Consider the following 19,429-nt stretch of genomic DNA (forward strand, 5'->3'; position numbering starts at 1 on the left):
CTGCCTGATCCACTGAATTAGGTTCATCGTACAGCAATCCGAGCGCCAGGAAAAACGCATCAATATTACTTAATGCAGGATCTCCTGGCGCAAGGGAAAATGCCCAGTCTTGAGGGTCGCCACGCAAAAAAGAAATAATAATTCTCACTTGTTGAACTGGGTCACCAGAGGAGCGAGGTTTCAAGGCCAGAAACAGTTTGCAATTATTTTTGAAATTCACAAACTTGGCTCTATCACCATAAAACAAATCAGGAATAGGAATTCTTGGTTCTAACATAGGATTCTGAACCACCAAATCTTGAATCTTTTGTACATTTATAACGAGACTAGCTGAAGAGCCCGGCGTTGCCTGGGCATAGTAAATATCTGTGGTTAGTTATAGCACGTCACTTCTCTTATTTTCCCATCACACCTCTCATTTTCCCCCTCACATCTCTCATTTTCTCCCTCACACCTCTCATTTTCTCCCTCACTCCTCTCATTCCCCCCTAACACTTGTCATTTCGACCTCACATCTGTCATTTTCCGATCACTACACTATTTTCCCTCACTCCTCTCATTTTGCACTCACACCTTTTCATTTTCACCTCACACCTCTCATTTTCACCTCAGTATATACATGTTTGTCATCTCCCTTATATATAGTATACACCTGTATGTCATCTCCTGTATATAGTATATACCTGTATGTAATCTCCCCTGTATATAGTATATAGCTGCTGTGTGTCATCTGCCCTGTATATAGTATATACCTGTATGTCATCTCCTCCTATATATAGTATATACCTGTATGTCATCTCCTCCTATATATAGTATATGCCTGTATGTCATCTCCTCCTATATATAGTATATACCTGTATGTCATCTCCTTCTATATATAGTATATACCTGTATGTCATCTCCTCCTGTATATAGTATATACCTGTGTGTCATCTCCCCTGTATATAGTATATATCTGTGTGTCATCTCCTCCTGTATATAGTATATACCTGTATGTCATCTTCTATATATAGCATATACCTGTATGTCATCTCCTCCTGTATATAGTATATACCTGTAGGTAATCTGCTCCTGTATATAGTATATACCTGTGTGTCATCTCCTCCTGTATTTAGTATATACCTGTATGTCATCTCCTCCTGTATATAGTATGTACCTGTATGTCATCTCCTCCTCTATATAGTATATACCTGTGTGTTATCTCTCCTGTATATAGTATATATCTGTGTGTCATCTCCCCTGTATATAGTATATACCTGTGTGATCTCCTGTATTAGACCTCGTTAACACGTTATTTGCTCAGTATTTTTACCTCGTGCAAGTTTTGCATGTGGCGAGTTTTCCATGAGGTGAGTTTTGCACTTGTGGCGAGTTTTGCGTGAGCCTAGTTTTTGCATGTGGCGAGTTTTGCGCGTGGCGAGTTTTGAGCGGCGACTTTTGTGTTTCGACTTTTATGTGGCGAGGTTGGTGTATGTGTGGTGAAATGTGTGCTGAGGGTGGTATATGTGTTCAAGCACGTGGTAGTGTGTGGTGCATTTTGTGTGTGTGTTCATATCCCCATGTGTGGTGAGTATCTCATGTCGGGGCCCCACCTTAGCAACTGATCGCCATCTTTTGCGCCATCGCTCTCATTCTTTAAGTCCCCCTTGTTCACATCTGGCAGCTGTCAATTTGCCTCCAACACTTTTCCTTTCACTTTTCCCCATTATGTAGATAGGGGAAAAATAGTTTGGTGAATTGGAAAGCGCGGAGTTAAAATTTCACCTCACAACATAGCCTATGACGCTCTCAGGGTCCAGACGTGTGACTGTGCAAAATTTTGTGGCTGTAGCTGCGACGCCTCCAACACTTTTTATTTCACTTTTTCCCCATTATGTAGATAGGAGCAAAATTGTTTGGTGAATTGGAAAGCGCGGGGTTAAAATTTCACCTCACAACGTAGCCTATGATGCTCTCAGGGTCCAGACGTGTGACTGTGCAAAATTTTGTTTCTGTAGCTGCGACGCCTCCAACACTTTTCCTTTCACTTTTTTCCCCATTATGTAGATAGGGGCAAAATTGTTTGGTGAATTGGAAAGTGCGGGGTTAAAATTTCACCTCACAACGTAGCCTATGACGCTCTCAGGGTCCAGATGTGTGACTGTGCAAAATTTTGTTGCTGTAGCTGCGACGCTTCCAACACTTTTCCTTTCACTTTTTTCCCCATTATGTAGATAGGGGCAAAATTGTTTGGTGAATTGGAACGCGCGGGGTTAAAATTTCGCCTCACAATATAGCCTATGACGCTCTCGGGGTCCAGACGTGTGACTGTGCAAAATTTTGTGGCTGTAGCTGCGACGGTGCAGATGCCAATCCCGGACATACACACACACATACACACACACACACACATTCAGCTTTATATAGTAGATTATCCATTGAAGAGCACAGACCCTGAATGTCCATGTCCACACCTGTGTCCTGAACCACCCAAATGTCTAGGGGAAAAAAAAGGCAAAACACAGTGCAAAGAAAAAAAAATGGTCTCAGAACTTCTTTTTTTCCCTCTATTGGGAATCATTAGTACTTTTGGCCTCCAGTACTGTTATGATCTGGTAATTCAGTACCACAATGGACATAGAAGTCAGAGCACATACAGTGACCTGACAATAACCCAAAAACATAGAACGAGCTCTGAGACGTGGGAACTCTGCTGACCGCAATCCCTAATCCTCTCCAACCACACTAGAGGCAGCCGTGGATTGCGCCTAACGCTCCCTATGCAACTCGGCACAGCCTGAGAAACTAGCTAGCCTGAAGATAGAAAATAAGCCTACCTTGCCTCAGAGAAATACCGCAAAGGAAAAGGCAGCCCCCACATATAATGACTGTGAGTTAAGATGAAAAGACAAACGTAGAGATGAAATAGATTTAGCAAAGTGAGGCCCGACTTTCTGAACAGAGCGAGGATAGGAAAGGTAACTTTGCGGTCAACACAAAACCCTACAAACAACCACGCAAAGGAGGCAAAAAGACCCTCCGTACCGAACTAACGGCACGGAGGTACACCCTCTGCATCCCAGAGCTTCCAGCAAGCAAGAAAAACAAATAAGCAAGCTGGACAGAAAAAAACAGCAAACAAAATAGCAAAAGCGGAACTTAGCTATGCAGAGCAGCAGGCCACAGGAACGATCCAGGAGGAAACAGGTCCAATACTAGAACATTGACTGGAGGCCAGGATCAAAGCACTAGGTGGAGTTAAATAGAGCAGCACCTAACGACTTCACCACATCACCTGAGGAAGGAAACTCAGAAGCCGCAGTACCACTCTCCTCCACCAACGGAAGCTCACAGAGAGAATCAGCCGAAGTACCACTTGTGACCACAGGAGGGAGCTCTGCCACAGAATTCACAACATGTGTCCTTTTTGCCGTTGGCTGAGTTCGCCCTTAATAATCGGGCCAGCTCGGCTACTTTGGTTTCGCCGTTTTTCTGCAATTCTGGTTTCCATCCTCGTTTCTCTTCAGGGCAGGTTGAGTCTTCGGACTGTCCTGGTGTAGATACTGTGGTGGATAGGTTGCAGCAGATTTGGACTCATGTGGTGGACAATTTGACATTGTCCCAGGAGAAGGCTCCACGTTTCACTAACCGCCGGCACTATGTTGGTCCCCGACTTCGTGTTGGGGATTTGGTTTGGTTGTCGTCTCGTTATGTTCCTATGAAGGTTTCCTCTCCTAAGTTTAAGCCTCGTTTCATTGGTCCGTATAAGATTTCTGAGGTTATCAATCCTGTGTCATTTCGTTTGGCCCTTCCTGCTTCTTTTGCCATCCATAATGTGTCCCATAGGTCGTTATTGCGGAGATACGTGGCGCCTGTGGTTCCATCCGTTGATCCTCCTGCCCCGGTGTTGGTTGAGGGGGAGTTGGAGTATGTGGTGGAGAAGATTTTGGATTCTCGTGTTTCGAGACGGAAACTCCAGTATCTGGTCAAGTGGAAGGGTTATGGTCAGGAAGATAATTCCTGGGTTTTTGCCTCTGATGTTCATGCTGCCGATCTGGTTCGTGCCTTTCATTTGGCTCGTCCTGGTCGGCCTGGGGGCTCTGGTGAGGGTTCGGTGACCCCTCCTCAAGGTGGGGGGGGGGTACTGTTGTGAATTCTGTTGTCGGGCTCCCTCCTGTGGTCATGAATGGTACTTCGGCTGGTTCTGTCCATGGACTTCCTCTGGTGGGTGTTTCTGAGTTTCCTTCCACAGGTGACGAGGTTAATTCATTAGCTGGCTGCTCTATTTAACTCCACTTAGATCTTTGCTCCATGCCACCTGTCAATGTTCCAGTATTGGTCTAGTTCACTCCTGGATCGTTCTTGTGACCTGTCTTCCCAGCAGAAGCTAAGTTCCAGCTTGTATTTCTTTGGTTTGCTATTTTTCTGTCCAGCTTGCTATTTTTATTGTTGTCTTGCTTGCTGGAAGCTCTGGGACGCAGAGGGAGTGCCTCCGCACCGTGAGTCGGTGCGGAGGGTCTTTTTGCGCCCTCTGCGTGGTCTTTTTGTAGGTTTTTGTGCTGACCGCAAAGTAAACTTTCCTATCCTCGGTCTGTTCAGTAAGTCGGGCCTCACTTTGCTAAATCTATTTCATCTCTGTGTTTGTATTTTCATCTTTACTCACAGTCATTATATGTGGGGGGCTGCCTTTTCCTTTGGGGAATTTCTCTGAGGCAAGGTAGGCTTTATTTTTCTATCTTCAGGGCTAGCTAGTTCCTTAGGCTGTGCCGAGTTGCATAGGGAGCGTTAGGCGCAATCCACGGCTATTTCTAGTGTGTTTGATAGGATTAGGGATTGCGGTCAGCAGAGTTCCCATGTCCCAGAGCTCGTCCTTTATTATCAGTAACTATCAGGTCATTCCGTGTGCTCTTAACCACCAGGTCCATTATTGTCCTGACCACCAGGTCATAACAGTGTGTGTCATTTTACAGTGGCGCTGTGCGTGTGTGTGTCATACAGTGGGGCTGAGCGTGTGCCTGTCATTATACAGTGGGGCTGTGCGTATGTGTCATTATACAGTGGGGCTGTACGTGTGCCTGTCATTATACAGTGTGGTTGTGTGTGTATTATACAGTGGGGCTGTGCGTGTGGCTGTGTGTGTATTATACAGTGGGGCTGTGCGTGTGTGAATGTCATTATACAGCGGGGCTGTGCGGGTGTGTCATGCAGCGGGGCTGTGCGTGTGTGTCATTATGCAGCGGGGCTGTGCGTGTGTGTCATTATACAGTGGGGCTGTGCGTATGTGTCATTATACAGCGGGGCTGTGCGTGTGTGTCATTATGCTGCAAGGCTGTGCGTGTGTGTCATTATACAACGGGGCTGTGCGTGTGTGTCATTATACAGTGGGGCTGTACGTGTGTGCCTGTCATTATACTGTGGGGCTATGCGTGTGTGCCTGTCATTATACAGCGGGGCTGTGCGTGTGTGTGTCATTATACAGTGGGGCTGTGCGTGTGTGTGTCAAAATACAGTGGGGCTGTGCATGTGTGTGTCATTATACAGTGGGGCTGTGCGTGTGTGTCATTATACAGTGGGGCTGTGCGTGTGTGTGTCATTATACAGTGGGGCTGTGCGTGTGTTCCTGTCATTATACAGTGGGGCTGGGCGTGTGTGCCTGTCATTATACAGTGGGGCTGTGCGTGTGTGCCTGTCATTATACAGTGGGACTGTGCGTGTGTGCCTGTCATTATACAGTGGGGCTGTGCGTGTGTGCCTGTCATTATGCAGTGGGGCTGTGCGTGTGTCTGTCATTATACTGTAGGGCTGTGCGTGTGTGTGTGTGTCATTGGTGCATTCACTCTGTGTCATTCTATGTGACTCCAGACTTGTGCATCTCACATTGCTCGCAGAGCTGTGGTTATTTGGCGGGTGTGTGGCTGCAAGTTTGTGATTTGCATACATGCGGTCACATGCCGACTAGACTTGCATGGCGAATGCAACTGTATTGAACAAGGCCCAAAACAGTCTAGTCGAAATGTGGCTGGGAATATATATATTGCATGCTTGTGGTCACAAGACCACCTGTTGCCGGCACCAGAGAATATTCACAGCGCACAGTGCGCACGATATGAGGATTCACACATAGTGACTGTAGACATGTAGCATAAGATCTGACAACCCCTTTAAGGATGAGCCGCTACTCATGGGCCACTGCTGTGTGCTTGCCCCCCAGGTGAAAATTTGCCAGTCAGCCCCTGGTGACAGATATCCTTTAAAAACATCAGTTACTAATTCAAATCTGTGAAAATGGTCTGTTTGTCCACTTTGATGCCAGTTCTGATGCCCAGAACCAATTTGGGCCAGGCTGAAGACACCTAGTTTTGAGGTAGGGCTCCCAGTTCTATATGCCTGCATTGAGAGATCAGTGGCCCAAAGTCATTTAATCCTTTAAAAACATCAGTTACTTATTCAAATCTGAGAAAATCTGCCGTTTGTCCATTTTGATGCCAATTCTGATGCCCAGTACCCATTTGGGCCAGGCCATAGGGACCTAGGTTTGATGCAGGACATCACTATCTCTGTATTTTTAGTGTGAGATCAGTGGCCCAAAGTCATTTAATCCCTGAAAAACGTCAGTTACTTAATCAAATCTGTGAAAATGGTCTGTTTGCCCACTTTGATGCCAATTCTGATGCCCAGTACCCATTTAGGCGAGGCTGGAGGGACATGGTTTTGATGTGTATCATCACTATCTGTATATTCTTAGTGTGAGATCAGTGGCCCAAAGTCATTTAACCCCTTAAAAACATCAGTTCTTATTCAAATTTGTGAAAATGGGCTGTTTGCCCACTTTGATGCCAATTCTGATGCCAAGAACCCATTTGGGCCAGGCTGGAAGTGTTAGGGGTCGAGTTCCCGCTTCTGCACAGGGGGAATCTCGAGCCACTTCCGCTGCGGTCTCCCATTCTTGTCCAGCCGCAGTGGAGCCTGCTCAGCAAGGACGTCGGTCCCAGCGTCTTGCTCATTCTCACTCTGTTCTGAGAGTTAGTGCTGCTTCTCCAGTCTCTGCCTTTAAAGTCAGTGCTGGTCAGCAGCGAGCGGACTTCTCTGGGACTAAGTCCTTGTCTGCATGTACTGAGCATGCCCAGCGTAAGGTCTCCCGTTGGAGATCGAGGGTCATGTGCTCAGGCTCTGCAGCACATTCCATTGGTCCTCTTGGCAGGTCCTAGAAGGGCAAAAGTGCTGTGGCCACTTCCTGTGCTGCTGTTATATAAACTGCGCATGACCGCACGGCCATGCGCTAGTATTGTTTTACAATTGCTTATGTGTGTATGTTGTGAGTGCAAGTCGTCCTTGGAAACCCCTACCCTATTGAATGTCTGTTCGCGGAAGGTGTATGGCTGCTACCTAGCGCCCGACTTAGCCTACAGCACTAACACACATCACAGCGTCCTGTAGCTGTGCCTGCCAGTACGGCGCCGTGCGCCTGCCTTGCGCTTTCCATACCCGAGTCTGGGTGGTTAGTGGCGTCCGTTAGTGCGGCATCGCTCGCACTCTTGTGCACAGATTGCTTAAGGTTCTCTACACACCCAGTTGCGGTGTTACGCCAGCAAGGGTCTAATCGGGCTCCAATCCCTTCTGGGGTTTAGTCCGCTGACCACTTGCTCGCGCACTAGTGCGGTACTGCGGTCCTGTGAATTAACAGGATCGCTTTCTTCACGCTGGGTGAGGTTTAACCCACGCGTGTATACTTTAGTGTACCGCCATATTGTCTGCTAATTGCTAGCAGCAGGTTCTCACCTGCACGGTGGACCCCGGACTGCGAACGCACCTTTATCATCTGTCTTGGTGCGTTCCGCCAGTCCTAACAGAATACTAGCGCCAGGGTCTGGCTAGTAAAATGGCGGACGATCAGCGTTTACAGCGGTACATCCAGCAGCTGGAGGGAAGGTTGGCGGCTTTTGAGCGTTCAACCTCAGCTGTGGATGTTACTGCTGTCGCTGTTCAGGCTGCAAGTGTGGCTGCAGCTACCTTGTGCACTGCCGCTCCTGTACCGACGCTATCTCGCCTCCCGCTACCAGAGAAATTTTCTGGTGACAGTAAGTCCTGTAGGGGTTTCGTGAGTCAGTGCTCAATACATCTCGAGCTTCTGGCCTCTCGTTTCCCTACAGAGCGGGCTAAGGTGGGCTTTATAATTTCCTTATTGTCGGACAGGGCGTTGCAGTGGGCTACGCCGCTGTGGGAGCGTGGCGATCATGTGGTGCAGAGTGCTCCGTTATTCCTGAGCACTCTGAAACAGGTCTTTCTTGGACCTCGTGTCACCCATGACACGGCGCTCCAACTGTTGGCACTGACTCAGGGCTCGTCCTTGGTCAGCCTTTTTGCCGTCCATTTCCGCACTCTGGCATCTGAGCTGGAGTGGTCGGATAAAGCCCTTATCCCTATATTTTGGAGGGGGCTGGCTGACCACGTTAAGGACGCTCTGGCCACTAGGGAGATTCCCGCCACACTGGAGGAGTTAATAGCAGTATCTACTCGCATTGACCGCCGTTTTCACGAGCGGAGGTTAGAGCGAGCCCAGTGTAGGCAGAGGTTTCGGCTGGCTCCCACCTTCGCCAAACCTTTGGAATCTCCAGTTCAGGCTCCTGAGGTTCAGGAACCTAAGGTGGTGTCACGAGCGGGATCTAAGTCCCAGACTGCTCGTGCACTCCAGGGTTGCCAGGTTTGCCAACAGTCAGGACATCTTGCCACCAGATGTCATCAGCGGTCGAGGAAACGTCAGCGTCTAGTGGTAGTAGGTGGAGGTGCACTAGACACTGCGACGTTTGCCTCCAAATTGTCCTTTAAGGGGACAATTACCTTTGGCTCATCCTCCCACTCGGTAGACCTCTGCGTGGATTCTGGGGCGGAGGGCAATTTTATGTCTTCTGCCTTCGCCCAACGTCACGCAATACCCCTGGTTATGCTATCCCAACCAGTAACGGTACGAGTGGTGAATGGGTCGACACTCCCCGCACAGATAACACATCAGACCATCCCTGTTACTCTGTCCCTGTCGCCATCCCATCAGGAGATTATTTCTCTACTCGTCATTCCTGAGGGTATTGATGAGGTCCTGTTGGGGATACCTTGGCTACGGTACCACTCTCCTCACATCGAGTGGTCCTCAGGCAGAATTCTGGGATGGGGTGAATCATGTGGGGGTAGGTGTCACCGAGAGTGCGTTCAGGTTGCTACTACTGAGGTACCCGCAGATCTATCCTCTCTCCCCAAGCAATATTGGTCTTATGCAGACGTGTTCTCCAAGAAGGCGGCGGAGACCCTTCCGCCCCATCGCCCCTATGACTGTCCTATCGATCTCTTGCCTGGTGCTGAGCCTCCCCGGGGTCGAGTCTACCCATTATCTCTCCCGGAAACGGAGGCAATGTCTCAGTACATACAAGAGAATCTGGCAAGAGGGTTCATTAGGAAGTCAGTGTCACCTGCTGGGGCAGGGTTCTTCTTCGTGCAGAAGAAGAATGGAGAACTACGTCCATGCATAGACTACAGGGGTCTTAATGCTATCACAGTTAAGAACAAGTACCCTTTGCCGTTGATATCTGAGCTTTTCGATAGGCTTCGGGGAGCTAGAGTGTTTACGAAACTAGATCTGCGGGGTGCTTACAACCTGATTCGCATCCGTGAGGGGGACGAGTGGAAAACGGCATTTAACACCAGAGATGGGCACTATGAGTATCTGGTGATGCCCTTCGGGCTCTGTAATGCACCTGCCGTTTTTCAAGACTTTGTCAACGACATCTTCCGGGATATGCTTTCCACCTCGGTTGTAGTCTATCTGGATGATATTCTCATCTTTTCTCCAGATATTGACTCCCACCGGAGAGATGTTGGCAGAGTCTTCGACCTCCTACGGGCAAACTCTCTTTACGCAAAGTTGGAGAAGTGTGTGTTTGAGCAGGAGTCCTTACCTTTCCTGGGCTATATCATCTCCGCCCAGGGATTGGCTATGGATCCTGCCAAACTACAGGCTGTGATGGACTGGCAAGAGCCCCATTCTCTTAAAGCGGTGCAGCGCTTTATGGGGTTCATAAACTATTACCGCCAGTTCATTCCCCACTTCTCAACTCTGGTGGCTCCCTTGGTAGCCCTCACCAAGAAGGGAGCGAATCCCAAATTGTGGTCGGAAGAGGTCTCCAAGGCCTTCACTTCTATTAAGTCCCACTTTGCTAGCGCTCCCATCTTACATCGTCCCGATGTGGATAAGCCATTCCTACTGGAGGTGGATGCCTCGTCCGTTGGTGCTGGAGCAGTCCTCTACCAAAAGGATGCTCAAGGTCGGAAGCATCCATGCTTCTTCTTCTCCAAGACCTTCACGCCAGCGGAGAGGAACTACTCCATCGGGGACAGGGAGTTGCTAGCAATGAAGTTGGCCTTTTCGGAGTGGAGACACCTTCTGGAAGGTGCGCGGTTTCCCTTCCAAGTTTACACGGACCACAAAAATTTGGTCTATTTGCAGACAGCCCAGCGGCTAAATTCTCGCCAGGCCAGATGGTCCCTGTTCTTCTCCCGGTTCCACTTTTCCCTGCATTATCTCGCCGGGGAGAAGAATATCCGTGCTGACGCTCTCTCTCGCTCCCTTATGTCAACTGAGGAGGAGGAAGAGGAGCCTCGGCTTATTGTCCCTTCCGAGAGCCTGAGAACCGTGGCGCCGGTATCGCTAGAGTCTGTGCCTCCGGGCAAGACTTTTGTGCCCATTAATTTGCGACCGGAGGTTCTCTCTTGGGCTCATTCGTCCAGGGTGGGTGGACACTTTGGGACAAAGAGGACATCTGAGCTACTGGCGAGGACGTACTGGTGGCCGCATATGGTCCGGGATGTCAGGGATTACGTTCTGGCGTGTGTCTCCTGCGCCAAAAATAAATCTCCACGTCAAAGGCCAGCTGGTTTGCTCTATCCCTTGCCGGTGGCAGATAGGCCCTGGGAGATGGTCGGGATGGACTTTGTTGTGGGTTTGCCCAAGTCTCGCGGCTGTACCATCATTTGGGTCATCACCGATCATTTCTCAAAAATGGTGCATTTGGTGCCGCTGCCGCGGTTACCTTCTGCACGGGCCTTGGCAGCGTTGTTCATCAGACATATCTTCCGCCTACATGGTATGCCAGACAAAATTGTCAGTGACCGGGGTCCCCAGTTTGCGTCTCGGTTCTGGAGAGAGCTCTGTCGTCTTCTCAGTATTGAGTTGAATCTCTCTTCCGCTTATCATCCCGAGACGAATGGGTTGGTAGAGAGGGCCAACCAGACCTTGGTCACATACCTGCGACATTTTGTTTCAGCCAGGCAGGATGACTGGGCATCCTTGCTATCATGGGCAGAGTTTGCACTGAACAACGCCGTTGCCGACTCCACTGGACAAACCCCATTCCTCCTCAACTATGGTCAGCATCCACGGGTACCTGTGCCTATGCCCGTGTCTTCCGCCGACTCCAGGGTGGCAGACTGGGCTGTGGAGGCACGGGATATTTGGGACCGCACTCAGGATGCCATTCGGGCCTCTAAGGAGAGAATGAGGTCCTCCGCTGATGCTCATCGGCGCCCCGCCCCGACCTTTGCTCCTGGCGACTTGGTGTGGCTCTCCGCCCGTAACATCAGGCTGCGAGTTGAGTCCACTAAATTTGCTCCTCGCTACTTGGGTCCATTCAAGGTCCTCGAGCAGGTTAATCCTGTGGTCTATCGTTTGGCCCTTCCGCCACGCCTGGGTATCACCAACACCTTTCATGTGTCCCTCTTGAAACCCGTGTATATGTCCCGCTTTTCCGAGTCATCTGCTGGGACATCGGGTTCGTCTACGGACGATTATGAGGTGAACGCTATTTTGGGGTGCAAGGTGGTGCGTGGTAAAAAATTTTATTTGGTGGACTGGAAGGGTTATGGTCCCGAGGACAGGTCCTGGGAACCTGTTGAGCACATTCGGGCCCCGCAGCTCATTGCTGCCTTCGAACGTAGCGAGGCCCAAGGAGGGGGGGGCCCTAGGAGGGGGGGTAATGTTAGGGGTCGAGTTCCCGCTTCTGCACAGGGGGAATCTCGAGCCACTTCCGCTGCGGTCTCCCATTCTTGTCCAGCCGCAGTGGAGCCTGCTCAGCAAGGACGTCGGTCCCAGCGTCTTGCTCATTCTCACTCTGTTCTGAGAGTTAGTGCTGCTTCTCCAGTCTCTGCCTTTAAAGTCAGTGCTGGTCAGCAGCGAGCGGACTTCTCTGGGACTAAGTCCTTGTCTGCATGTACTGAGCATGCCCAGCGTAAGGTCTCCCGTTGGAGATCGAGGGTCATGTGCTCAGGCTCTGCAGCACATTCCATTGGTCCTCTTGGCAGGTCCTAGAAGGGCAAAAGTGCTGTGGCCACTTCCTGTGCTGCTGTTATATAAACTGCGCATGACCGCACGGCCATGCGCTAGTATTGTTTTACAATTGCTTATGTGTGTATGTTGTGAGTGCAAGTCGTCCTTGGAAACCCCTACCCTATTGAATGTCTGTTCGCGGAAGGTGTATGGCTGCTACCTAGCGCCCGACTTAGCCTACAGCACTAACACACATCACAGCGTCCTGTAGCTGTGCCTGCCAGTACGGCGCCGTGCGCCTGCCTTGCGCTTTCCATACCCGAGTCTGGGTGGTTAGTGGCGTCCGTTAGTGCGGCATCGCTCGCACTCTTGTGCACAGATTGCTTAAGGTTCTCTACACACCCAGTTGCGGTGTTACGCCAGCAAGGGTCTAATCGGGCTCCAATCCCTTCTGGGGTTTAGTCCGCTGACCACTTGCTCGCGCACTAGTGCGGTACTGCGGTCCTGTGAATTAACAGGATCGCTTTCTTCACGCTGGGTGAGGTTTAACCCACGCGTGTATACTTTAGTGTACCGCCATATTGTCTGCTAATTGCTAGCAGCAGGTTCTCACCTGCACGGTGGACCCCGGACTGCGAACGCACCTTTATCATCTGTCTTGGTGCGTTCCGCCAGTCCTAACAGGAAGGATCTTAGTTTGATGCAGGGCATCACTATCTGTGTATTCTTAGTGTGAGACCATTGGCCCAAAGTCATTTAACCTGTTAACAACATCAGTTACTTATTCAAATCTGTGAAAATGGGCTGTTTGCACACTTTGATGACAGTTCTGATGCCCAGAACTTTTTTGGGCCAGGCTGAAAAAACCTGGTTTTGATGTGGAGCTCCTTGTTCTATATGTACATTACAGACCAAAAGTTTGGACACACCTTCTCATTGAAAGATTTTTCTGTATTTTCATGACTATGAAAATTGTACATCCACACTGAAGGCATCAAAACTATGAATTAACACATGTGGAATTAAATACTTAACAAAACAATGTGAAACAACTGAAATTATGTCTTATATTCTAGGTTCTTCAAAGTAGCCACATTTTGCTTTGATGACTGCTTTGCACACTCTTGGCATTCTCTTGATGAGCTTCAAGAGGTAGTCACCGGGAATGGTCTTCCAACAATCTTGAAGGAGTTCCCAGAGATGCTTGGCACTTGTTAGCCCTTTTGCCTTCATCAAAGCAAAATGTGGCTACTTTGAAGAACCTAGAATATAAAACATAATTTCAGTTGTTTCACACTTTTTTGTTATGTATATAATTCCACATATGTTAATTCATAGTTTTGATGCATTCAGTGTGAATGTACAATTTTCATAGTCATGAAAATACAGAAAAATCTTTAAATGAGGTGTGTCCAAACTTTTGGTCACTGCACAGGTGATAATTTAATCACCAACTCATTATTTGTGTAGGTGATTAAATTATCACCTGTGCAGTACAAGGAAATCCTGAAAACATGACCTGTTTGCAGCCCTCGAGGAATGCAGTTTGACACCCCTGGGCTATAGGGACCTCGGTTTGATGCAGGACATCACTATCTGTGTATTCCTAATGTGAGACCAATGTCATTTAACCCTTTAAAAACATCAGTTACTTATTGAAATCTGTGAAAATTGGCTGTGTGCCCACTTTGATGCCAATTCTGATGCCTAGAACCCATTTGGGTCAGGTTAGAGGGACCAGGCTTTGTTGCAGGGCATCACTATCTGTGTATTCTTAGTGCGAGATCAGTGGCCCAAAGTCATTTAACCCCTTAAAAACACCAGTTACTTATTCAAATAGCCAAAATCGACTGTTTGCCCACTTTGATGACGATTCTGATCCCCCGAACCCATTTGGGCCAAGCTGGAGGGACATGGTTTTATGTGGAACACCACTATCTGTGTATTCTTAGTGGGAGATCAGTGGCCCAAAGTCATTTAACCATTTAAAAACATCAGTTACTTACACAAATATGTGAAAATGGGCTGTTTGCCCACTTTGAGGCCAGTTCTGAAGCCCAGAACCCATTTGAGCCAGGCTATAGGAACTTCGGTTTGATGCAGGGCATCACTATCTGTGTATTCTAAGTGTGCGATCAGTGGCCTAAAGTCATTTAACCCCTTAAAAACGTCACTCAAAAACCTCAAAAACGCTGTTTGCCCACTTTAACCCCTTTACCCCCAAAGGTGGTTTGCACGTTAATGACCGGGCCAATTTTTACAATTCTGACCACTGTCCCTTTATGAGGTTATAACTCTGGAACGCTTCAATGGATCCTGGTGATTCTGACATTGTTTTCTCATGACATATTGTACTTCATGACAATGGTAAAAATTATTTGATAGTACCTGCGTTTATTTGTGAAAAAAACGGAAATTTGGCGAAAATTATGAAAATTTTGCAATTTTCCAACTTTGAATTTTTATGCAATTAAATCACAGAGATATGTCACACAAAATACTTAATAAGTAACATTTCCCACATGTCTACTTTACATCAGCACAATTTTGGAACCAAAATTTTTTTTTGTTAGGGAGTTATAAGGGTTAAAAGTTGACCAGCAATTTCTCATTTCTACAACACCATTTTATTTTAGGGACCACATCTCATTTGAAGTCATTTTGAGGGGTCTATATGATAGAAAATACCCAAGTGTGACACCATTCTAAAAACTACACCCCTCAAGGTGCTCAAAACCATATTCAAGAAGTTTATTAACCCTTCTGGTGCTTCACAGGAATTTTTTGAATGTTTAAATAAAAATGAACATTTAACTTTTTTTCACAAAAAATTTAATTCAGCTCCAATTTGTTTTATTTTACCAAGGGTAACAGGAGAAAATGGACCCCAAACATTGTTGTACAATTTGTCCTGATTATGCCAATACCCCACATGTGGGGGTAAACCACTGTTTGGGCGCATGGCAGAGCTCGGAAGCGAAGGAGTGCCATTTGACTTTTCAATGCAAAATTGACTGGAATTGAGATGGGACGCCATGTTTAGTTTGGAGAGCCCCTGATGTGGCTAAACATTGAAACCCCCCACAAGTGACACCATTTTGGAAAGTAGACCCCCTAAGGAGCTTATCTAGAGGTGTGGTGAGCACTTTGACCCAACAAGTGCTTCACAGAAGTTTATAATGTAGAACCGTAAAAATAAAAAATCATATTTTTTCACAAAAATTATCTTTTCGCCCCCAATTTTTTATTTTCCCAAGGGTAAGAGAAGAAATTGGACCCCAAAAGTTGTTGTACAATTTGTCCTGAGTACGCTGATAGCCCATATGTGGGGGTAAACCACTGTTTGGGCGGATGGGAGAGCTCGGAAGGGAAGGAGCGCCGTTTGACTTTTCAATGCAAAATTGACAGGAATTGAGATGGGACGTCATGTTGCGTTTGAAGAGCCACTGATGTGCCTAAACATTGAAACCCCCCACAAGTGACACCATTTTGGAAAGTAGACCCCCTAAGGAACTTATCTAGAGGTGTGGTGAGCACTTTGACCCACCAAGTGCTTCACAGAAGTTTATAATGTAGAACCGTAAAAATAAAAAATCATATTTTTTCACAAAAATTATCTTTTTGCCCCCAATTTTTTATTTTCCCAAGGGTAAGAGAAGAAATTGGACCCCAAAAGTTGTTGTACAATTTGTCCTGAGTACGCTGATAGCCCATATGTGGGGGTAAACCACTGTTTGGGCGGATGGGAGAGCTCAGAAGGGAAGGAGCGCCGTTTGACTTTTCAATGCAAAATTGACAGGAATTGAGATGGGACGTCATGTTGCGTTTGAAGAGCCACTGATGTGCCTAAACATTGAAACCCCCCACAAGTGACACCATTTTGGAAAGTAGACCCCCTAAGGAACTTATCTAGAGGTGTGGTGAGCACTTTGACCCACCAAGTGCTTCACAGAAGTTTATAATGCAGAGCCGTAAAAATAAAACAAAATTTTTTTCCCACAAAAATTATTTTTTTAGCCCACAGTTTTGTATTTTCCTGAGGGTAACAGGAGAAATTGGACCCCAAAATTTGTTGCCCAATTTGTCCTGAGTGCGATGATACACCATATGTGGGGGGAACCACTGTTTGGGCACATGGGAGGGCTCAGAAGGGAAGGAGTGCCATTTGAATGCAGACTTAGATGGAATGGTCTGCAGGTGTCACATTGCGTTTGCAGAGCCCCTAATGTACCTAAACAGTAGAAACCCCCCACAAGTGACACCATTTTGGAAAGTAGACCCCCTTAGGAACTTATCTAGATGTGTGCTGAGCGCTTTGACCCACCAAGGGCTTCACAGAAGTTTATAATGGAGAGCCGTAAAAATAAAACAAAAATTTTTTCCCACAAAAATTATTTTTTAGCCCCCAGTTTTGTATTTTCCCGAGGGTAACAGGAGAAATTCGACCCCACAATTTGTTGTCCAATTTGTCCTGAGTGCGCTGATACCCCATATGTGGGGGGGAACCACTGTTTGGGCGCATGGGAGGGCTCGGAAGGGAAGGAGCTCCATTTGGAATGCAGACTTAGATGGAATGGTCTGCAGGTGTCACATTGCATTTGCAGAGCCCCTAATGTACCTAAACAGTAGAAACCTCCCACAAGTGACACCATTTTGGAAACTAGACCCCCTAAGGAACTCATCTAGATGTGTTGTGATAGCTTTGAACCCCCAAGTGTTTCACTACAGTTTGTAACGCAGAGCCGTGAAAATTAAAAAAAAAAATCTTTCCCCCCAAAATTATTTTTTAGCCCCCAGTTTTGTATTTTCCCGAGGGTAAGAGGAGAAATTCGACCCCAAAAGTTGTTGTCCAATTTGTCCTGAGTACGCTGATACCCCGTATGTTGGGGGAAACCAACGTTTGAGCACATGGCAGAGCTCGGAAGGGAAGGAGCGCCATTTGGAATGCAGACTTAGATGGAATGGTCTGCAGACGTCACATTGCGTTTGCAGAACCCCTAATGTACCTAAACAGTAGAAACCCCCCACAAGTGACCCCATATTGGAAACTAGACCCCCCAGGGAACTAATCTAGATATGTTGTGAGAACTTTGAACCCCCAAGTGTTTCACTACAGTTTATAACGCAGAGCCGTGAAAATAAAAAATCTTTTTTTTTCCCACAAAAAATATGTTTTAGCCCCGAGTTTTGTATTTTCCCAAGGGTAGCAGGAGAAATTGGACCCCAAAAGTTGCTGTCCTATTTGTCCTGAGTACGCTGATACCCCATATGTTGGGGCACACGGGAGAGCTCGGAAGGGAAGAAGCACTGTTTTACTTTTTCAACGCAGAATTGGCTGGAATTGAGATCGGACTCCATGTCGCGTTTGGAGAGCCCCTGATGTGCCTAAACAGTGGAAACCCCCCAATTATAACTGAAACCCTAATCCAAACACATCCCTAACCCTAATCCCAACAGTAACCCTAACCACACCTCTAACCCTGACACACCCCTAACCCTAATCCCAACCCTATTCCCAACCGTAAATGTAATCTAAACCCTAACTGTAACTTTAGCCCCAACCCAAACTGTAGCCCTAGCCCTAACCCTAGCCCTAACCCTAATCCTAACCCTAGCCCTAACCCTAGCCCTAACCCTATCCCTAGCCCTAGCCCTAACCCTAGCCCTAACCCTAGCCCTAACCCTAGCCCTAACCCTAGCCCTAACCCTAGCCCTAACCCTAACCCTAGCCCTAACCCTAGCCCTAACCCTAGCCCTAACCCTAGCCCTAGCCCTAACCCTAGCCCTAACTCTAACCCTAGCCCTAATGGGAAAATGGAAATAAATACATTTTTTTAAACTTTCCCTAACTAAGGGGGTGATGAAGGGGGGTTTGATTTACTTTTATAGCGGGTTTTTTAGCGGATTTTTATGATTGGCAGCCGTCACACACTGAAAGACGCTTTTTATTGCAAAAAATATTTTTTGCGTTACCACATTTTGAGAGCTATAATTTTTCTATATTTTGGTCCACAGAGTCATGTGAGGTCTTGTTTTTTGCGGGACGAGTTGATGTTTTTATTGGTAACATTTTCGGGCACGTGACATTTTTTGATCGCTTTTTATTCCGATTTTTGTGAGGCAGAATGACCAAAAACCAGCTATTCATGAATTTCTTTTGGGGGAGGCGTTTATACCGTTCCGCGTTTGGTAAAATTGATAAAGCAGTTTTATTCTTCGGGTCAGTACGATTACAGCGACACCTCATTTATATCATTTTTTTATGTTTTGGCGCTTTTATACGATAAAAACTATTTTATAGAAAAAATAATTATTTTTGCATCGCTTTATTCTCAGGACTATAACTTTTTTATTTTTTGCTGATGATGCTGTATGGCGGCTAGTTTTTTGCGGGACAATATGACGCTTTCTGCGGTACCATGGTTAGTTATATCTGTCTTTTTGATCGCGTGTTATTCCACTTTTTGTTCGGCGGTATGATAATAAAGCGTTGTTTTTTGCCTCGTTTTTTTTTTTTTTTATTACGGTGTTTACTGAAGGAGTTAACTAGTGGGCCAGTTTTATAGGTCGGGCCGTTTCGGACGCGGCGATACTAAATATGTGTACTTTTATTGTTTTTTTTTTTTTATTTAGATAAAGAAATGTATTTATGGGAATAATATTTTTTTTTTTTTTTCATTATTTTGGAATATTTTTTTTTATTTTTTTTTACACATTTGAAATTTTTTTTTTTTACTTTTTTACTTTGTCCCAGGGGGGGACATCACAGATCAGTGATCTGACAGTTTGCAAAGCACTCTGTCAGATCACTGATCTGACATGCAGCGCTGCAGCCTTCACAGTGCCTGCTCTGAGCAGGCTCTGTGAAGCCACCTCCCTCCCTGCAGGACCCGGATCCGCGGCCATCTTGGATCCGGGGCTGGAGGGAGCAGGGAGGGAGGTGAGACCCTCGCAGCAACGCGATCACATCGCGTTGCTGCGGGGGGCTCAGGGAAGCCCGCAGGGAGCCCCCTCCCTGCGCGGTGCTTCCCTGTACCGCCGGCACATCGCGATCATCTTTGATCGCGGTGTGCCGGGGGTTAATGTGCCGGGGCGGTCCGTGACCGCTCCTGGCACATAGTGCCGGATGTCAGCTGCGAT

The sequence above is a fragment of the Ranitomeya imitator genome, chromosome 2, assembly GCF_032444005.1.
Source record: "Ranitomeya imitator isolate aRanImi1 chromosome 2, aRanImi1.pri, whole genome shotgun sequence".
Taxonomy (NCBI): domain Eukaryota; kingdom Metazoa; phylum Chordata; class Amphibia; order Anura; family Dendrobatidae; genus Ranitomeya; species Ranitomeya imitator.